This window comes from Diospyros lotus, chromosome 12 (genome assembly GCF_014633365.1).
Source record: "Diospyros lotus cultivar Yz01 chromosome 12, ASM1463336v1, whole genome shotgun sequence".
In the NCBI taxonomy this organism is placed as follows: domain Eukaryota; kingdom Viridiplantae; phylum Streptophyta; class Magnoliopsida; order Ericales; family Ebenaceae; genus Diospyros; species Diospyros lotus.
Genome location: NC_068349.1, coordinates 36,867,025 through 36,888,884, shown reverse-complemented (window position 1 = coordinate 36,888,884; position 21,860 = coordinate 36,867,025). Strand labels below are relative to the sequence as shown.

At 30.4% G+C, this 21,860-nt stretch overlaps 1 protein-coding gene across 1 annotated transcript in view; it reads right to left on the bottom strand.

The window, feature by feature from the left end:
- The window catches only part of LOC127787399 (uncharacterized), a 64,926-nt gene that overhangs the window by 40,087 nt on the left and 2,979 nt on the right, over window positions 1-21,860 (bottom strand). The window lies entirely within an intron of this gene.

Sequence of the window (21,860 nt, the reverse complement as noted above, 5' to 3'; positions counted from 1 at the left end):
ATCCAAAGAGTATAAATTGAACCATACCAATTAAACCAAAGAGATGTAAAAAAAATCAAAGAAAATCAAAATAACTAATACAAAATACACAAAATCGAAGAAAACAACATCATTTTATAAACATCAAAATAATATCGTTTTAAAGTTCGGCTGATTCGATTAATTCAATTGTTTCAACTAAAAAATTGAACCGAAAATCTAAAACCAAACTTTTGAAAAAAACATCAATTCGTTTAGTTTAAATAAACTGAACTTTTGCTCTCCCCTAATTATAGTTACGCTTAAGTATGATCATTGTCATTTTTCATTTCTCTTCCAATTTATAGAAGTCTTTGTCGCCAAAAGGTAAAAGGATAGTAGCTACATTTGATGATAAATTAGAAATGTTGTATGTGTTATTCACGTATATGTTAGAAATTAAAAGACTTTTAAGTAAATGTTCATTGAATGGTAATTGTTATTCATTCGAAAAGTCATCTCAAAATTCATAGTTTTTTGTTTGAAAATCAATCTCAAATTACAGATAAAATATATCAGTCCAAAAATCCATTTTAAAAATTTGTCAATAAATCTATCTCAAATTATAGATGAAAAACTTCGTTTGAAAATTGGTTCAAAGGCATTTTTCAGTTACTCAAAAATGCATTATTCAGGCATCTAATCGAAATAATGAAAAGCTTAAATTGCCAAAAGAAAAAAAGAAACATAAAGTACACGAGTTAAATTATTTGTTTGGCCCCTGATAACTCCAATACTCGGTACTATGTGAACTTGTCTTGTTATTTTGAGCACATTTATTTTTAAGTAATGTATTTATTACACCTTGATTTCAACCATAAAACACTCCTATTGGTTGATGAATTATTACAAAATATAATACATTTATCATCAATCAATAAATATGTTTTATAGCAGAAAATAGAGTGCAATGCCACTACAATTTTTTTTTTTATAGTTTTAAAGTACATTTTGATAATCAATTAATTAGATACCAACAATCTATTGAAACATTAAGTCACAAATTATCAAAGTAATTCAAATACGAATGAAATGAAATCAACAAGTTGAAGAAAAACCTTAAAAAATTCTACATTGGACAAGAAATTTAAAACTAATAAGGGTTTCTAGGCCCTCTAATTATTTTAAAGGTTGTAACAATGCATAATTGTCGCAATTTTAATTTTTATACCATTTGATTAAAGGTGTAAATGAACTATTATGCTCAATGAATAACTCGTGAACGAGCTCGATTTGAGTAATTTATGTTTACATATTAAGTAAATAAATGAATTCAAACAAGAAGAGGCTGAACAAAAGTTTGTTTAGCTCGTTTATATTCATGAACAACCTTATTTATAGTTTATTTGAAATTGATTTAAAACCAGTTTATTTATTCATGAGCAAACTCGTTGACAAGTTTGAATTTGTCTAATTTAACTTAAATGACCCGAGCTTGAACTGAACTTAAACGTAATAACTTGTTACAAACCAATTTTGAATACCTTTTTTAAAGCTCAACTCAATTTAAATAAAAATATCAAGATCAAATCTAAAACTAATTATCCATTTTTTTTAATTTAAATAGAGAAACTCAAGTTAATTCGATTTATAGATTGGTTAAGTAGAGCGTGTTAATGTAATTTGCAAAATCTTGAGGGCAATAGCGTATTTTTATTTAACTCTAATTTAAAACTAAGAAATTAAATTACTATAAGTAGGTGAAGTGTCCCCATGGGTTTAAATCTAATTCTTTATACATGTTTAGGTGACTAAGGATGCGGATTAAGCTATAAATGTCAAATTAATTAATTAATTAAGGGAACTTGAGGGTGTGTAAATGTTTGATTTTGGTTATCAAATTGACCAAAATTTACTAACCGATTAAACTGAATTGAGGAGAAAAATCGAATCGAACCGACCAATTAACTCAAAAAATCAAATTAACCAATAATCAAAAAAATCTAATCCAAAGAGTATAAATTGAACCATACCAATTAAACCAAAGAGATGTAAAAAAAATCAAAGAAAATCAAAATAACTAATACAAAATACACAAAATCGAAGAAAACAACATCATTTTATAAACATCAAAATAATATCGTTTTAAAGTTCGGCTGATTCGATTAATTCAATTGTTTCAACTAAAAAATTGAACCGAAAATCTAAAACCAAACTTTTGAAAAAAACATCAATTCGTTTAGTTTAAATAAACTGAACTTTTGCTCTCCCCTAATTATAGTTACGCTTAAGTATGATCATTGTCATTTTTCATTTCTCTTCCAATTTATAGAAGTCTTTGTCGCCAAAAGGTAAAAGGATAGTAGCTACATTTGATGATAAATTAGAAATGTTGTATGTGTTATTCACGTATATGTTAGAAATTAAAAGACTTTTAAGTAAATGTTCATTGAATGGTAATTGTTATTCATTCGAAAAGTCATCTCAAAATTCATAGTTTTTTGTTTGAAAATCAATCTCAAATTACAGATAAAATATATCAGTCCAAAAATCCATTTTAAAAATTTGTCAATAAATCTATCTCAAATTATAGATGAAAAACTTCGTTTGAAAATTGGTTCAAAGGCATTTTTCAGTTACTCAAAAATGCATTATTCAGGCATCTAATCGAAATAATGAAAAGCTTAAATTGCCAAAAGAAAAAAAGAAACATAAAGTACACGAGTTAAATTATTTGTTTGGCCCCTGATAACTCCAATACTCGGTACTATGTGAACTTGTCTTGTTATTTTGAGCACATTTATTTTTAAGTAATGTATTTATTACACCTTGATTTCAACCATAAAACACTCCTATTGGTTGATGAATTATTACAAAATATAATACATTTATCATCAATCAATAAATATGTTTTATAGCAGAAAATAGAGTGCAATGCCACTACAATTTTTTTTTTTATAGTTTTAAAGTACATTTTGATAATCAATTAATTAGATACCAACAATCTATTGAAACATTAAGTCACAAATTATCAAAGTAATTCAAATACGAATGAAATGAAATCAACAAGTTGAAGAAAAACCTTAAAAAATTCTACATTGGACAAGAAATTTAAAACTAATAAGGGTTTCTAGGCCCTCTAATTATTTTAAAGGTTGTAACAATGCATAATTGTCGTAATTTTAATTTTTATACCATTTGATTAAAGGTGTAAACAAACTACTATGCTCAATGAATAACTCGTGAACGAGCTCGATTTGAGTAATTTATGTTTACATATTAAGTAAATAAATGAATTCAAATAAGAAGAGGCTGAACACAAGTTTGTTTAACTCGTTTATATTCATGAACAACCTTATTTATAGTTCATTTAAAATTTATTTAAAACTAGTTTATTTATTCATAAGCAAACTCGTTGACAAGTTTGAATTTGTCTAATTTAACTTAAATGAGCTGAGCTTGAACTGAACTCAAACGTAAAAACTTGTTATAAACCAATTTTGAATACCTTTTTTAAAGCTCAACTCATAAACAAACCAAGTTCAAATACCTTAATAAGTAAAATAGCCAAGTTTGAACAAAGATAATCTTGACTCAGCCTTTTTACACTCCTATTTTAGATTAGAAAAACATAGCATTAAAGTTCGGAAAACCTTTGTCAAATTCAAAATCCATTCAACTCAATTTAAATTAAAATATCAAGATCAAATCTAAAACTAATTATCCATTTTTTTTAATTTAAATAGAGAAACTCAAGTTAATTCGATTTATAGATTGATTAAGTAGAGGGTGTTAATGTAATTTGCAAAATCTTGAGGGCCGTAGCGTATTTTTATTTAACTCTAATTTAAAACTAAGAAATAAAATTACTATACTCTTTGAGTAGGTGAAGTGTTGCCATGGGTTTAAATCTAATTCTTTATACATGTTTAGGTGACTAAGGATGGGGATTAAGCTATAAATGTCAAATTAATTAATTAAGAGAACTTAAGGGTGTGTAAATGGTTGGTTTTGGTTATCAAATTGGCCAAAATTTACTAACCGATTAAACCGAATTGAGGAGAAAAATCGAATCGAACCGACCAATTAACTCAAAAAATCGAATTAACCGATAATCAAAAAAATCAAATCCAAACAGTATAAATTGAATCATACCAATTAAACCAAAGAGATGAAAAAAATCAAAAAAAATCAAAATAACTGATACAAAATACACAAGATCAAAGAAAACAACATCATTTTATAAACATCAAAATAATATCGTTTTAAAATTCGATTGATTCGATTAATTCAATTGTTTCAACTAAAAAATTGAACCGAAAATCTAAAACCAAACTTTTGAAAAAAAAATCAGTTCATTTAGTTTGGATAAACTAAACTTTTGCTCTCCCCTAATTATAGTTACGCTTAAGTATGATCATTGTCATTTTTCATTTCTCTTCCAATTTATACCAATCTTTGTCGCCAAAAGGTAAAAGGATAGTAGCTACATTTGATGATAAACTAGAAATGTCGTCTGTGTTATTCACGTATATGTTAGAAATTAAAAGACTTTTAAGTAAATGTTCATTGAATGGTAATGATTATTCATTGGAAAAGTCATATCAAAATTCATCGTTTTTTGTTTGAAAATCAATCTCAAATTACAAACAAAATATATCGGTCCAAAAATTCATTTTCAAAATTTGTCAATAAATTTGTCTCAAATTATAGATGAAAAACTTCGTTTGAAAATTGGTTCAAATGCATTTTTCAGTTACTCAAAAATGCATTATTCAGGCATCTAATCGAAATAACGAAAAGCTTCAATGGCCAAAAGAAAAAAAGGAACCTAAAGTACACGAGTTAAATTATTTGTTTGGCCCCGGTTAACTCCAATACCTGATACTATGCGAACTTGTCTTGTTATTTTGAACACATTTATTTTTAAGTAATGTATTTATTACACCTTGATTTCAACCATAAAACACTCCTATTGGTTGATGAATTATTACAAAATATAATACATTTATCATCAATCAATAAATATGTTTTATAGCAAAAAATAAAGTGCAATACCACTACAAATTTTTTTTTTTTTATAGTTTTAAAGTACATTTTGATAATCAATCAATTAGATACCAACAATCTATTGAAACATTAAGTCACAAATTATCAAAGTAATTCAAATACGAATGAAATAAAATCAACAAGTTGAAGAAAAACCTTAACAAATTCTACATTGGACGAGAAATTTAAACCTAATAAGGGTTTCTAAACCCTCTAATTATTTTGAAGGTTGTAACAATGCATAATTGTTGTAATTTTAAATTTTATACCATTTGATTAAAAGTGTAAACAAACTACTATGCCCAATAAATAACTCGTGAACGAGCTCGATTTGAGTAATTTATGTTTACATATTAAGTAAATAAATGAATTCAAACAAGAAGAGCCTGAACAAAAGTTTGTTCAGCTCGTTTATATTCATTAACAACCTTATTTATAATTCATTTAAAATTAATTTAAAACTAGTTTATTTATTCATAAACAAATTTGTTGACAAGTTTGAATTTGTCTAATTTAACTTAAATGAGCCGAGCTTGAACTGAACTCAAACGTAAAAACTTGTTACAAACCTATTTCGAATACCTCTTTTAAGCCTCAACTCATAAACAAACCGAGTTCAAATACCTTAATAAATAAAGTAGCCAAGTTTGAACAGAGCTAATCGTGACTCGTCCCATTTACACCTCTACTTTAGATTAGAAAAATATAGCATTAAAGTTCGTAAAATATTTGTCAAATTCAAAATCCATTCAACTCAATTTAAATAAAAATATCAAAATCATTGAAGATCAAATCTAAAACTAATTATACATTTTTTTAATTTAAATAGAGAAACTCAAGTTAATTCGATTTATAGATTGATTAAGTAGAGGGTGTTAATGTAATTTGCAAAATCTAAAGGGCGGTGGCATATTTTAATTAAACTCTAATTTAAAACTAAGAAAAAAAAAATACTATTCTCTTTAAGTAGGTGAAGTGTCGCTAATACTAGCATCATGAGTTTAAATCTAATTCATTATATATGTTTAAGTGACTAAGGATGGGGATTAAACTATAAATGTCAAATTAATTAATTAGGAGAAGTTAGGGGTGTGTGCATGGTCAATTTTGGTTATTGAATTGATCAAAATTCACTAACTGATTAAACTAAATTGAGGAGAAAAATCGAACCAAATCGACCAATTAACTCAAGAAATCAAATTAATCGATAATAAAAAAAATCGAATCCAAACGGCATAAATTGAATCAAACCAATTAAACCAAAGAAACGCAAAAAATCGAAGAAAACTGAAGTAACAGATACAAAATACACAAAACTAAAAAAGAATGATGTCGTTTTATAAATATCAAAATAACATCGTTTTAAAATTTGATCGATTTGATTATTTCAGTTGTTTCAACTAAAAAATTGAACCGAAAATCTTAAACCAAACTTTTGAAAAAAAAAAGTCAGTTCGTTTAGTTTTGATAAACTGAACTTTTGCTCTCCCCTAATTATAGTTACGCTTAAGTATGATCATTGTCATTTTTCATTTCTCTTCCAATTTATACCAATCTTTGTCACCAAAAGATAAAAGGATAGTAGCTACATTTGATGATAAACTAGAAATGTTGTCTGTGTTATTCACGTATATGTTAGAAATTAAAAGACTTTTTAAGTAAATGTTCATTGAATGGTAATCGTTATTCATTGGAAAAGTCATATCAAAATTCATCGTTTTTTGTTTGAAAATCAATCTCAAATTACAAACAAAATATATCGGTCCAAAAATTCATTTTCAAAAATTGTCAATAAATCTGTCTCAAATTATAGATGAAAAACTTCGTTTGAAAATTGGTTTAAATGCATTTTTCAGTTACTCAAAAATGCATTATTTAGGCATCTAATCGAAATAACGAAAAGCTTCAATGGCCAAAAGAAAAAAAGAAACCTAAAGTACACGAGTTAAATTATTTGTTTGGCCCCTGTTAACTCCAATACCCGATACTATGCGAACTTGTCTTGTTATTTTGAACACATTTATTTTTAAGTAATGTATTTATTACACCTTGATTTCAACCATAAAACACTCCTATTGGTTGATGAATTATTACAAAATATAATACATTTATATAGCAAAAAATAGAGAGCAATGCCACTACAAATTTTTTTTTTTTATATAGTTTTAAAGTACATTTTGATAATCAATCAATTAGATACCAACAATCTATTGAAACATTAAGTCACAAACTATCAAAGTAATTCAAATACGAATGAAATGAAATCGACAAGTTGAAGAAAAACCTTAACAAATTCTACATTGAACAAGAAATTTAAACCTAATAAGGGTTTCTAAGCCCTCTAATTATTTTAAAGGTTGTAACAATGCATAATTGTCGTAATTTTAATTTTTATACCATTTGATTAAAGGTGTAAACGAACTACTATGCTTGGTGAATAACTCGTGAACGAGCTCGATTTGAGTAATTTATGTTTACATATTAAGTAAATAAATGAATTCAAACAAGAAGAGGTTGAACAAAAGTTTGTTCTGCTCGTTTATATTTATTAGCAAGCTTATTTATAATTCATTTAAAATTGATTTAACTTAAACAAATTTGTTGACAAGTTTGAATTTGTCTAATTTAACTTAAATGAGTTGAGCTTGAACTGAACTCAAAAGTAATAACTTCTTACAAACTAATTTCGAATACCTCTTTTAAACCTTAACTCATAAACAAACCGAGTTCAAATACTTTCATAAGTAAAGTAGCCAAGTTTGAACAAAGCTAATCTTGACTCGGCCCATTTGCACCCCTACTTTAGATTAGAAAAACATAGTATTAAAATCCATAAAACCTTTGTCAAATGCAAAATCCATTCAACTCAATTTAAATAAAAATATCAAAATCATTGAAGATCAAATCTAAAACTAATTATCCATTTTTTTAATTTAAATAGAGAAACTCAAGTTAATTCGATTTATAGATTGATTAAGTAGAGGTTGTTAATGTAATTTGCAAAATCAGAGGGCGATAACGTATTTTAATTAAACTCTAATTTAAAACTAAGAAACAAAATTACTATACTCTTTAAGCAGGTGAAGCGTCGCTAATACTAGCATCATGGGTTTAAATCTAATTCTTTATACATGTTTAGGTTACAAAAGAGTGGATTGAGCTATAAATGTCAAATTAATTAATTAAGAGAAGTTAGGGGTGTGTAAATGGTCGATTTTGGTTATCGAATTGGCCAAAATTTACTAATTGATTAAATCGAACTGAGGAGAAAAATCAAACTGAACCGACCAATTAACTCAAAAAATCAAATTAATCGATAATAAAAAAAAAATCGAATCCAAACACTGTAAATTGAATCGAACCAATTAAACCAAAAAGATGCAAAAAAATCAAAGAAAATCGAAATAACTTGTAACGCCCCGTTTTCCCAGGGCGTTATAAAGTTCGGACAATTTTGGGACAATAAATTTTTTTCTTTCAAGCGAATTATAAACCACATCATTTCTCGAATCCGTTCCAAAATTCCCATTCATTTTTCTCGAAAGATAATCATTATACACATCAAATGCGGAAGGAATGATCGAACCTGATATCTTAACATTGATCATAAATCAGTTCTTACATCGTTATTAACCATAAGGATATAATTCAACATTCCTAAAACCGTTTAGAATTTAAAGTAGTAGAACTTAAATACATGGGCTACATAACATACATTTCATTCCTCACGCACTTTGCTAAGTATCATTTCATACCTCATTTATCCTTGTATCTGCTATAATCTCCATCTGAAACATTTGAATATTCCAGGGGCAAAACCCAAGTTTGATGATTAAGTAAGGGTACAGAAAACATATTTCATGCATGTATGCAATGTTTTATTTATTGTAGGTGTCAACTGCACTCTTCATGCTACTCACCATTTTTGTGGCCACCTCTTTCGAAGTCGGGGTATATGAGTGCACCCTTGGTAGAGTAGCGGTGCTAGTTCGTACTCCCTACGGCCACAATGCGCTTGATCAATAATATCAATGTGTATTTATGCATTTCATAGTCATATCATGCAGTCTACGTGATGGATACATATCAGAGCATGTCAATATAATGAAAGCATTCCTAAAGATCGGAGTTTAAAACATAAATCACCTACAACCAATCATTTTCCATAAAACTAAATCCAGTTGGGAAGTACCACTTACCTTCTCAAGCTTATCGGGCTACCTCAATATTCGTGTCTTGCCTCGAAATACGTGCATTACCTCGATTTGCATGCCAACCTCAAAATTTGCACAAGTCACTTCAACTTAAGTCTCAAAGCATCCTAATCACCACATTTATTAAAATAAACATTAAAACCTATTTTTCTATAATTTATTGCATTTTCTTTAATTTTCTCTCTATTTCTTCATATTTTTTCCTCGATAAATCCAAACTAAATATTTGTAAAATATTTTCTCAAATATTTCACTACGACAATTCAAAAAATAATATTCTTAAATTTCTAAAATTTTCTAGGGAATTTTACTTACATTGACTTAACCTTTCTGGCTTCTTCGGTATCCATGTCATATTCCCGAAACACGTGCCCAAACGGTTTTTCCCCCCAAAAATCTCTGAGATATTACCGAAATATAATTTCCTATTTTTCTAAAATTTTCTGATATTTTTCTCAATTTTCTTTCCTTTCTTTTCTTTTCTTTCTTTTTCTTTTCCTTTTCTTTTCTTTATTCTTCTTCTCTTATTCACCTTCTTCTTCCCTGCTTCTTCAACCCACGAATCAACCATGCCTATTCTTCATTCTTTTCTTTTTTCTTTCTTTTCTTTTTTTTTTCTTTTTTCTTCTTTTCTTTTTCTTTCCTTTTCTTCTTTTCTTTTTTCTTCTCCACCTAACTTCTTCTTCCTCTGTTTCTTCTTTCCTCCATGGTCGAACCAGCACCGCCCACGGCCGCCACTGCTTAGCCCTCCACCGGCCACCTCGGCCTCACCTGACCCCGCAGCAGCTACCCGCACGGCCTCCTTCATCGCGATCGTCCTCCCTGCGATGCACCAGCTAGCTGGAGCTCGCAGCCATGGCCGCGACTCTACTGCTTCAAGCCACTTCTTGGGCCTCCATCGGACTTTCTTGCTCGCTTGTGCTTGTTGGAACTCACCCCAGCTCCTGTCGGCTGAGCCTTACTTCACTCGAATTTGCAGGTCGGCCATGGCCGCTTGGAGCTCACTGCCATGGCCGAGTTCGGCCATCCCAAGCTTGGCCTTCGCTTCAGCCACCAATCTCTCCATCTCTCGAGCTCTCGACCAAGCTTCCACGAGCTATCTCTCTCTCTCTCTCTCTCTCTCTCTCTCTCTCTCTCTCTCTCTCTCTCTTTCGGCCGCGGGTAGCTCTCTTCCATTTCTCATTTTGCTTGCCTTCTCTCTTCCACGCATCCTCTATTTATAGGCCGTCGACTGCTCCCTCACCTCTCTGCCCTTTCCCTCTTGCCATTACCTATTGCGTGCAACCTTTTCCAAATCTGGCAGGGCGTCGCTTCAATCTTACAGGGTGTGGCTACAAGGTTACAGGGTATGGGTAAGTTGCTAAGAATGGGCGGCCATTGCACACGCCACGCCTATGTATATATATATTCTATATATATTATATATTAGATTAATAAATATAAAAAATTACACATTAATCCTCAATTTTATCATAATATCACTTGGGAAATTTTTTTATTGCAACTATACCCTTAAACCTCAATTTAATTTGTATTTTAATATCGAAAACACAAAATTAATAACTTCAAAGCTTAGTTGAAAAGAACGATTTCGCCCCAGTATCCTCCCTGAGCCATTGTTTCATCCTGAAACCACTGAAAGGTTGCTCATTACGCAAAATCGGAGCCCCCTTAGGGTTCCGTTGATTTTTCGGGAGCCTCCTACAACGACTCGATTTTGTAGCCTAAATGGCAGCTGCATTTTAGTTGTACTGAAAATCGTTCCCGATCCGATTTCTTTCAATACCATAAATCCTATCTCGAAACGTTCAACGAGACAATATCATTTTTCTTAGACAATTTCACTCCGAGGCATTCCATGCAGTCGATTCGGTACGTATAACTGCTATCAAACCAATTTTTCGATATTCTAAACTCATTGAAATTACGTGGCAACTTCATACGAACATAATGTATTGCATAACTGATACAAAATCGAAGAAAACAACATCGTTTTATAAACATTAAAATAATATCATTTTAAAGTTCGGTCGATTCAGTTAGTTTAGATAAACTAAACTTTTGTTCTCCCCTAATTATGATTATGCTTAAGCACGTTCATTGTTATTTTTCATTTCTCTTCCTATTTATAAACTTTTGTCGCCGAAAGGTAAGAGGATAGTACGTAGCTGCATTTGATGATAAATTAGGAGTGCCATCTATGTTATTCACTTATAGGTTAGAAATTAAAGGACTTTAGGTAAATGTTCATTGAGTGGTAATTGTTATTCATTCGAAAATTCTTTGTAAAATTTATCATTTCTTGTTTGAAAATTAATCTTAAATTACAGACAAAATATATAGGTCTAAAAATCCATTTTAAAAATTTGTCTATAAATCTGTCTCGAATTAGAGATGAAAAACTTCATTTAAAAATTGGTCCGAAACTCCTTTTCAAATTATAGAAGAAAAAAATATGTTTGCAAATCCGTAGCAAACTTTGTGACAAACAATTTTTCAACAACTTGAAATTCATCTCAAATTGAAAATTCATCACAAAATTCAACTCAAATTCCTTCTCTAACCTCTTCGTGGATAAAAATGCATTTTTAATATTTTTTAATATTACAAAATGAGTTCGAAATATTTTTAAAATTACAGAAATTGCCCAAAATTGTTATTTGTCATTTGGACAGTGGACACGTTTTGAAAACATTGGAATGACATTTTTGAGACATTTTGTGCATCATAGGTAGCAGTGATGCAACGAGTCATTCTGACAACACTAGAATGACACTCTCGAGACATTTTTGTGCATCATAGACAATAGTGATGTAGTGACTTTGCAAAATTCACTGGCACATCATCTCTTAATTAGTCTAATAAATATTAAATATTATCGTAAAAAGTTAATTGCCATACATTAAAATTTATTAAATTTTAATCAAAATTGAGAATTTCATATTTTCTTAAAAAATGATGACGACAAATTCAAAACAAAAAATCAAAATTATAATTATTTTTTATTTGACCATATTCAGTCTACTGTGTACCCACACACGATTCATGCCTAGCGGTGGGTCCACTTACTTTTTCTATTTCCTTTTCTTCTTTTTCACGCAATTTAAACGCGAACACACGAATTGTCAACTCCGGCCAAATTGCACCTCAAATTTTTAATAATAATAATAATAATAATAAATATAATATTATTCTTTTATAAATTTTCGATTAAATTGTAACCGAACTTTAAATTTTGTCATTATAATTATTATATTTTGATGTTCGTTAAAATTCATTTTTTAAATTTTTTATCAAATTTTATTAATAAAAATTAACGTACATTAATATAATTTTAAAATTAATTTAAATCTTAACGAAAGTGATTTTTGAGATAACATACGTCACACATTTTTTATTAATATAATTTAATAAAATTTAAAAGAGTTACTAAATTTCATTAAAAACTAAAGTGTAGTAGTTACAATTTAGGTTGTACGAAATAAGTAAACAGATACAACACGATATGAAATAAAACTAGAAAATTATATTTTTTTAAGAAAGTAGAAAACAAAAAAGTAGGAAGAACACAAAAATAAAAAGAATATGGGTTTTTTTGTAAATATAATTTTTAATATAAAATTATAAAAAATAGTTATTCAATCTAAAAATAATTATAAATTTTGAGTTAGATATAAAAAAAAAATTATCCCTAATTTCTTTGTGAATGGAAATACCTTTCCAAATTGAAAACGAGTTTTTAATATTTTTCTTGTATTACGAAATAGTTTCGAAATATTTTTAAAATTATAAAAATGGCCCAAAAATATTTTTTTGTGTATTTCTCAAAATTTTAGTATAAAAAACGTATTAGAAACGTCAAAAAGACATCCTAAAGTGTTTTCGTGCATCATATATAAGTTACAGTGACAAAGAAGAAAGTATGGAGACCAATTTGTTATAAAATATAATGTTTAAGACTAACAATGTAATTTATCCCTAAACTTTCTATAATTTCTCATATGATTTATTTTCGTGCTTAGAGATCCCTGTAACTTTTACTATATGCTCCAACACCCTTTCTATTTATTTTTAGTAGTGACACGATCAATTTAACCCAAGTTAAGTTGAAGAAAAAGGAAGATTTATAACAAATATTTATTTTTTATTAAGTAAAAATCTATTTTGACGCTTAATTTTGATACTTAAATAACATTTGTACTTCGATATTCATATATTTATTAAAATTTTATCTAATATTTTTTTACCAATAAAGATAATAACAAAAAAGAAGGATATTTTTTGTATTTATATCAAACTTGGGGACGTGAATGTAATTTAGCTTTTTCCTTGGGCTGTTTGTGGGAAAGCTTTCTCGTGTTTGTTGCCATGCATGCAGGAACAAGGATAAATGTTTGGGAGGAAGATCCACGTGTAATTATTTGTCTTTTTTTAAAAAGTTAAATATTAAATATTAAAATTTATTAGTTTTTAATAAGATTTTTTTTCAAATGGTGATAGAAGTCTATAATGCACGAAAATATCTCGGGATGCCATTTTCATTTCCAAAACATGAAAAAAAATATTTTTAAGCTATTTTTTCAACTTCAAAAATATTTTAAAGTCATTCCGTAATATTATTAAAATGTAGGAAACACATTTCTGGTTTGGAAATGAAATTTCGTCCATGAAAATGTGAGAAATGAAAAAAAATCTGTCTTTAACTAGGTTTTGTCTCTAACTCAAAATTTTTAATTTTTTTTTAAATTTGTTTGAATGTATTATGGAATTTATATTTATTTTTATATTAAATAATTATTTTTTTATAATTTTTATATTAAAAATTATATTTTTAAGAGGACCTCTATTTTATCTACCCATTTCCCCATGTTGTTGTTTCCTATTTTTTTGAAAAATATTATTTTTTTATTTTGTATTATATCTATTTTTTTGTTTCTATTTTGATTTTCGTGCAATATAATTAAAATTTAGTATTTTGTAAAGTTCATTCTAAATAATGTACTTTTATATCATTAAAAGAAAATGTAATGCTAGTTAGGGTAATGGTTACGATTCCCCTAAAAGTAAGAATAAAATTATAATTTTATCTTATAATCATCTCAGTTCGATATTCATATTTGATAAAATAGCCAAGGCATAATAAGTGCACATTATTTTCAAATATGGTGTATTTATATTCATCGTTAAAATGTTGCAAGATACAATATATTTATTACCGACTAATATTTCAAAATTCATTGATAATATCTTCATATTTTGAAACATATTAGCAAATATAAATATATATCATCTAAAAATAACATACATTTACTATACTAGAATTAGAGCTGGCAATTTTGGACACAACACGGAGTTAAGCGGGTTATGGTTGGAGTTAATATGCCACGATTATTTTCGTGTCTTAGGCGGGTCAACCCGTCTAACCCGTTTAGACACATAATGACAAGTTTAATTAAATGTGTTATCAGGTTGACCCAAACATGTTAACACGATTATATACGAAATGACACGTTTAATTAAAAGGGTTAGTGGATTGATTTGAATACGTTAACACGATTATACACGAAATAACATGTTTAAAACTAAATAACACATTTAACAGGTAACACAGCACGACTCGTTTAAATTAAACGAGTTAAACAAGTTAACAGGTGACACGACACGTTTAGTTAAACGGGTTAAACATGTCGTGTCATGTTACACGTTTAATAAACGTGTCATGTTCGATTTAAGGAATTTGATACGATTATTAAACGAGTCGTATTTGGGTTAGCCCGACACGTGTTATACGTGTGTCTCAACATGACACAATTACGATCCGCTAACCCGTATTGCCACCCCTAACTAGAATTAGGGGGTTTTCTTCGATCTTGATTGGATTGGATCTGCCCTAGATTGGATCAGATCAAGACTAGAATTTCTAAAATTCTTGGATATATCGGACCGAACTAATTTGGTCATTAATATTTTTTTTATTTTTAATATACAATTAAAAAAATCCATATATTATATGTGTAATTAATAAATAATAATATATTAATTATACCTGATTTTTGGCGTTTGGACCAGTCCTAAATTAGACTAGATCATATTAAAAAGGGAAATTCTATTCACAGCCCACACTAGTACTCTTCATAGCCATTCCTGCCAAAATTTACCACCATCTTTTAAAAATCCTATTTTACCCTTCACACCACCCATAACCCAGCCATCTTTCTTCATTTTTACTCCCCACAGCCCACAGTCGCAACCACCCATCTACACTATCTCTCTCTCTCACACCCATCTCTCCATCTCCCTCTTTGTCCCCCGAATACACACACACACGAAAACGTATGACCGCGGCCATGGAACTTGGTTCTTGACTGTTGGTAGTCGAGGAACCCTATGTTCCATTTCTTTCTCATTGCACCCATTTCTTTCTCTCTCTTACACCCATATTTCACTCCATATCTCCCCCAAATACACACACACACCTATATATATACACACACACGAAAATGCATGGTTGCGACCATGTGTTTTCGTGTGTGTGTGTGTGTGTGTATATTTAGGGGACAAAAAGAGATGGAGTAAATGGGTGGTTGCAACTGTGTAGAGTAAAAATGAAGGAAGATGGTTGTGGTTGTGGGTGGCTGTGAAGGGTAAAATATGATTTTTGAAAAACATTGATGAGTTTTGGCAGGAGTGGCTGTGAAGAGTAATAATGTGGGCTGTGAATAGAATTTCCCCATTAAAAACCAATTGAAACCTATAAAGGAACTAAATATCGAATCGAGATTTAACTAATTTGAACCAAAATCTGAACACCCTTAACTAAAACAATAAGTAGCATTACATTTGATAAAAATATCATTGTCTTGCCCTAAGGGGCAAGGTTGTTAAAATCGGGATTTTAAGTGGGATCGACAAAGGGTCCATAAAATCGGATCGTAAAATCGAATCGTAAAATCGTAAGATTTTAGAGATAATTAAAAATACCCTTTAATTTTTGTAAATATATGTTTATAATAATATAATTTTATAGAAAATGAATTAATATTATTTAATAACTTGATTATTCCTTATTATAATTCAAAAAATGATACTTCCCAAATATAGCTCAAAAACTAGCAGGTTGGTATAGGCAATTTAGAGACAAAATATAGGTAATTTAGAGGTAAAATATAACTTAAAATTCTTTAGAGGATGCTTCCAATGTCTTCCATTAGATTTAGATTGTAATTTTTTCTTGATTTAACATTGATTAAATCAAGTAATATCCTAATTTGGGGTTGGGTGGTCCATTAATTAATTACTTGTTTGTCTTGATTTACTTATGCAATCAATGTTAAATTAAGTAAAAATTATAATTTAAATCAAGTAAATTGGAACTTATGTAATTAATGTTAGATGCTATGTGACATTGGAATTTATGTAATCAATGTTAAATCAAGTTCTAATTTAGAGGCAAAATATAACAATTCATTGCATAAGTTTCAATGTCAGATGCTATGTGACATTGAGACGTTGGAAGTATCCTCTAAATTACAACTTAAATCAATAGAGGTCTTTGAATCATAAAATCATTTGGGGATCTCTAAAGCGTAAAATCGTACATGTAAAATCGAGATTTTATAGGATTTTATCCCAAATTGAATTTTACATGGGATTTGAATCGTTTGGGGGTCTTCGAATCGTAAAATCGTACGCGTAAAATCGAGATTTTAATAACAATGCTAAGGCGTATAGGCTGGTGGTTCTGACGATTCTGTTTGGAGCTTGCTCTGTCATAGTTAGAATATTGCTTTGGGATCGAAATCTAGGGCCACCAGATTCCCTAATTTATCTCATTCACCATATTTTGGGCTAGTAGATGAGAGCGCTCGTGATGAGACGTTGCCGAAAAAAAAAATATCATCTTTTTTTTCTCACAATCATATATATATAAACATAGGGAAAATAGAAAAAAAAAATTCTAAATATTTTCATGAATTTGTAAAAATCTAACACTTGAAATTAATTTAAAAGGCATCTCTCATTAGTACATACCATCTCTTATAAAAAAATATATACATGTATGAGACTTATATATATTTATATAAAAAATAAAATTATACATCTCCAAACAGTTTTCGTGCTTCATAGTATATATATTTCCGTGCTTCACAGTATATATATAAACATAAGGCAAATAGCAAAAAAAAAAATTAAATATTTTTATGAATTTGTGAAAATTCAACATTTAAAATTAATTTAAAATGCGTGCACCATTACCAATGTGACACACCATCTGTCGATGTTAGAATATAGGTTAGTTAGGTTAACGAGGCAACTTGGCTTTAATTTGTTCTCAACTACCCATCATATAAAATGATTTTGCAAGTTGACTTCAATTTCAACACGATTAATTAATTAATTAATTATATGAGATGAAAATGACAGGAAAACCATAATGGCTTTGTTTGCTAGGAGGGTATGGTTGAGAAGTTGTAAAAAGATTAAAAATGTTTAAAGTAATTTTTTAAATTAAATATATGTAATTTTTTACCTATATGTAATAGGAAGGTCTGGGACAACTTACCCTGATAGGCCTAAGTGAACTTCTCTGAGAGGTCACCCATTTTTGGGCTTCCCCAGGTCAAGCATCCTTAATCCTGGAATTCTTTACCTATATTCAGTTCAAAAGATATACAGCTTGTGCTATTTCCTTCTTTACTTATTCTCTATGTATACTACCATCATCTAGACTCTTGGGGTATTACACATATCGTGTCATCATCATAGGGCCCACAACTGTTGGTCAGCTTTTTAGCTCTCGCCCTTAAATGACAAGGAGCTCCACCGCACTTATGAGCCCTTCAGTGGTTGCCTTCTGGACGATCGATGTGGGACGAACCTGGTGCATCCACACCATAGGAAGCCAATTGGCCCCTATGCATGAATCCCATATCGGTTGCCCAAAGGACAATCACTGAGGGGCTCATAAGTTAGGTGGGGCTCTTGGCCGTTGAAGGGTGAAAGCTATGAGTTGACCCGCAGCTGTGGGCCCCATGATAATGACACAATGTATGTAATACCCCAGGAGCCTAGAGAATAATAATATATATCGAGAATAAGTAAGGAAAGAAACAACACCAACTGAATACCTTTTAGACTGAATATAGGGAAAGACCTCCAAGGTTAAGCGTGCTTGACCTGGGGAAGCCCAAGGATGGATGACCCCCTTGGGAAGTTCGCGTAAGCCCATCAAGGTAAGTTGTCCCAGACCTTCCTACCGCTTGATGCGGGGTGTTACAAAAATGTGTGTCAACATTTAGCACCGTCTGTGGGAACCCCTTCGAGGAGACCGCCCATCACCCCCTTGTTGACACATATTTTTGTAATACCCTACATCGAGTGATAGGAAGGTCCGGGACAACTTACCCTGATGGGTCTATGCGAACTTCCAATGGGGATCACTCATTTTTGGGTTTCCCTAGGTCAAACACGCTTAACCCTGGAGTTTTTTGCATACATTTAGCCTAAAAGATATCCAGTTAGTGTTGTTTCATTCCTTACTTATTCTCGATATATACTACATTTCTTTGGGCTCTTGGGGTATTACACACATCATGTCATCATCATAGGGCCCACAGCTGCGGGTCAACTCATAGCTCTCGCCCTTCGACGGCCAAGAGCCTTATCGCACTTATAAGCCCCCCAGTGGTTGCCCTCTGGGCAACCGATGTGGGACTTAATTCTAATGAATTTTAAAATTTTAAGATAAACATTATCTATAATAATTCTAATTTTATTAGATCTCAAGATATTAAAATAAATATTATTTGGATGAATCCTAATTCTAGAAGATTTGGAAAAACTCCATATTTCTTTATAAATAAATAAGTTTTCGTTCTAAAAGAGGTATATCTCTGATACTAATTTTAATACAAACTTCAAGTATTCAGTGTCTAGTTTAAGCATTAAAGTGTTTGCGGAGAAACTTCTCGCAACTTCTGATCATTCTCTTTTTTTAGAGTCTGAACGACTTGACGCTGATGTTTACACTCGATAAATTCATTATTGTGTTCGAATAATAACATTTAGTATTTTAAATTCTTCTTTTTTTTATTTTGGTTTGGACAAATTTTATACCCTTACACTTAAATTTAGCTACAAAAAAAAAACGTTTCAAATGACATTCATATAAGTGTTTGGTGGAGTTATTCACTACATAGTGTCATGTGACACATTAACATTCAATTTGGACGAATGGAGAAAATCTCAATACTGTTAATACTTATCACTTTATACGAGACTCATTGAATGTTCTTACGCAATTTTTAGTATTCGTGTTCTCGATTATATTAGGAAAGGTAAATTATAAATATGATCAAACTTATAATCTATCAGACTAACACTGACATATCACTTGTCCGACGTCCGACCGGTTGACTATACTCTGAAAACTCCATTTGCGTCCTTAGGTATGCTTAACTTAGGGTGTACACCAAGCCAAATTTAGGCTCTAGATTTGAAGGTTATGTCATGTGCAGTGGCGTGAAAAAATTTGATTTTATCAAAATAATTGAATTAAACTCATTAAAATTATCGATTTGATTTGGTTTTAGTTAAGGGTTAGCTTGATTTAGTTATCAAATTTGATAATTTTAATTATTTAAGTTTAATTTAATTTTTGTATTAAAAAAATTAAAATAATTGAACTAACCGAAATTTTTAATTTATTTAGATTTTTTGGGGGTTTTTTGGTTCGTTTTTGTTTTTTTTTCATTTTGTTTCAATTTGTTTGGTTTGATTTTTTGTTCTTTTTTTATTTATTCAGTCTTTTCCGATTTTTTCAATCAGTTTGGTTGTTTTTCGTATGTGTTCGATTTTCTCAATTTTTGATTTATTTGATTTATTTAATCAGTTTGATTCAATTTTTTTATACAATTTCTATCCTATTCAATTTTAACTTCTTTTTTTTATTTATTCAGTCTTTTCTAATTTTTTCAATCAGTTTGGTTTTTTTTCGTATGTGTTTGATTTTTTCAATTTTTGATTTATTTAATTTTTTGATTTATTTAATCAATTTGATTCAATTTTTTATACAATTTCTATCCTATTCAATTTTAACATTTGAGTATGTTCGACAATCGAATCAATCAAGGGAAATTCTATTTGCAGCCACTCATTTTACATATTTTAATATATCTGAAATATCCTTATTTGAAAATTCATTTTTACCCTCTCTATTGTAACCATTTTCTCCCTCAATAAACTATTGGTCAGCTGTCATATATGATCACTTATTTATGTCGAAGACAATGCATCCGAACACATACATAAATACACATATAGATACAATCACGTAAAATATATATATCATACGTGCCAATTTATTTACACAAGAAAATAGATATATACGCACCCAGACACACACATATATACACCACCCCCCCCCCCCACACACACATATAGATATATATACGCACGTAGACACACACACATATATATACACTCATGGCAGCAATTGCACGTCGGCGGAGACCTCGCCCCCCTTCCCAAACCTCAAGCGTCCTTGAACCCTAGGGTTTGGAGGGGCCTAAGATCCCCAAACCCCAGGGTTCGGGGCTGGGGTTTGGGGATGCGACGCCATTGCATCTACCTCTTCTATTGTTGTTCATCCCACTCTCGATATATATATATATATATATATATGTATGTGTGTGTCTGGCAGGACCGACTCAAGGGCTTAAGGGGCCCTGGTGTCTGGGTGTGTGTGTATATATATATATCTGTGTATATATATTCGGATGTATGTATATTTGTATATATGTGTGTGCAAGAAGATGGTTGCATGTGTGTGTATATATATATATATATATGTGTGTGTGTGTGTGTGTGTGTGTGGAGTTTTGAGCCTTTGATTTTTAATTTCAAACACAAGCGTAGAAGATTTTGTATTTTAGGAATGATTGGGTAAAGATAGATGTTGCTCTGTGTAATGCTGAAGAGGGTATTTTTGAAAAATATTAGTTATAAAGAGTTTTTATCATAACTGTAAAGAGTAAAAGAGAAAAAATATATTTTTAATAACTGTAAAAAGTAAAAAATTTGCTGCGAATAGAATTTTCCATCAATCCTTAATCTCGACTATAGTGGGATTAAGTGGTAACACCTAAATATTTTGGATGTGACGCACACTAAAATTTTTCCTAACAATTCCGTTCTCTAACCCAATGCTTTTGTGTCTAAATATATGTGATGGCAACTACATTTGATCTAGAAAACAGGTTCACACCACACACACAATGCATGATCCTCAGATGTCTGCACTGGCTTCCCACATCTCAACTTGCTTCCTTAGCCTTTCTTTTCTCCCCAGAAAAGCCTCCAGTTCACGGCGGCGATACGGCGGAGGCAGCGAGCACGGCCCCATCTCCGCCGGGGCTTTCACCATGGATTCCACCTGGAACTTCCGCCGAACCCCCTTGGCTCTGCAAGCCATGCGCTCCAAGCACATCGGGGCGATCCCTTCGGGCACTGTGGGCTTGTATTTCAAGAGCTTTCCATACTCGTTCAGCAAGTGAAACATGTAGTCGTATACGTACTTCATCTTCAGCTTTTCTTGTATGTATCTGCTTCCCGCCTTGCCGATCCTTTGGGCCTGCAGAT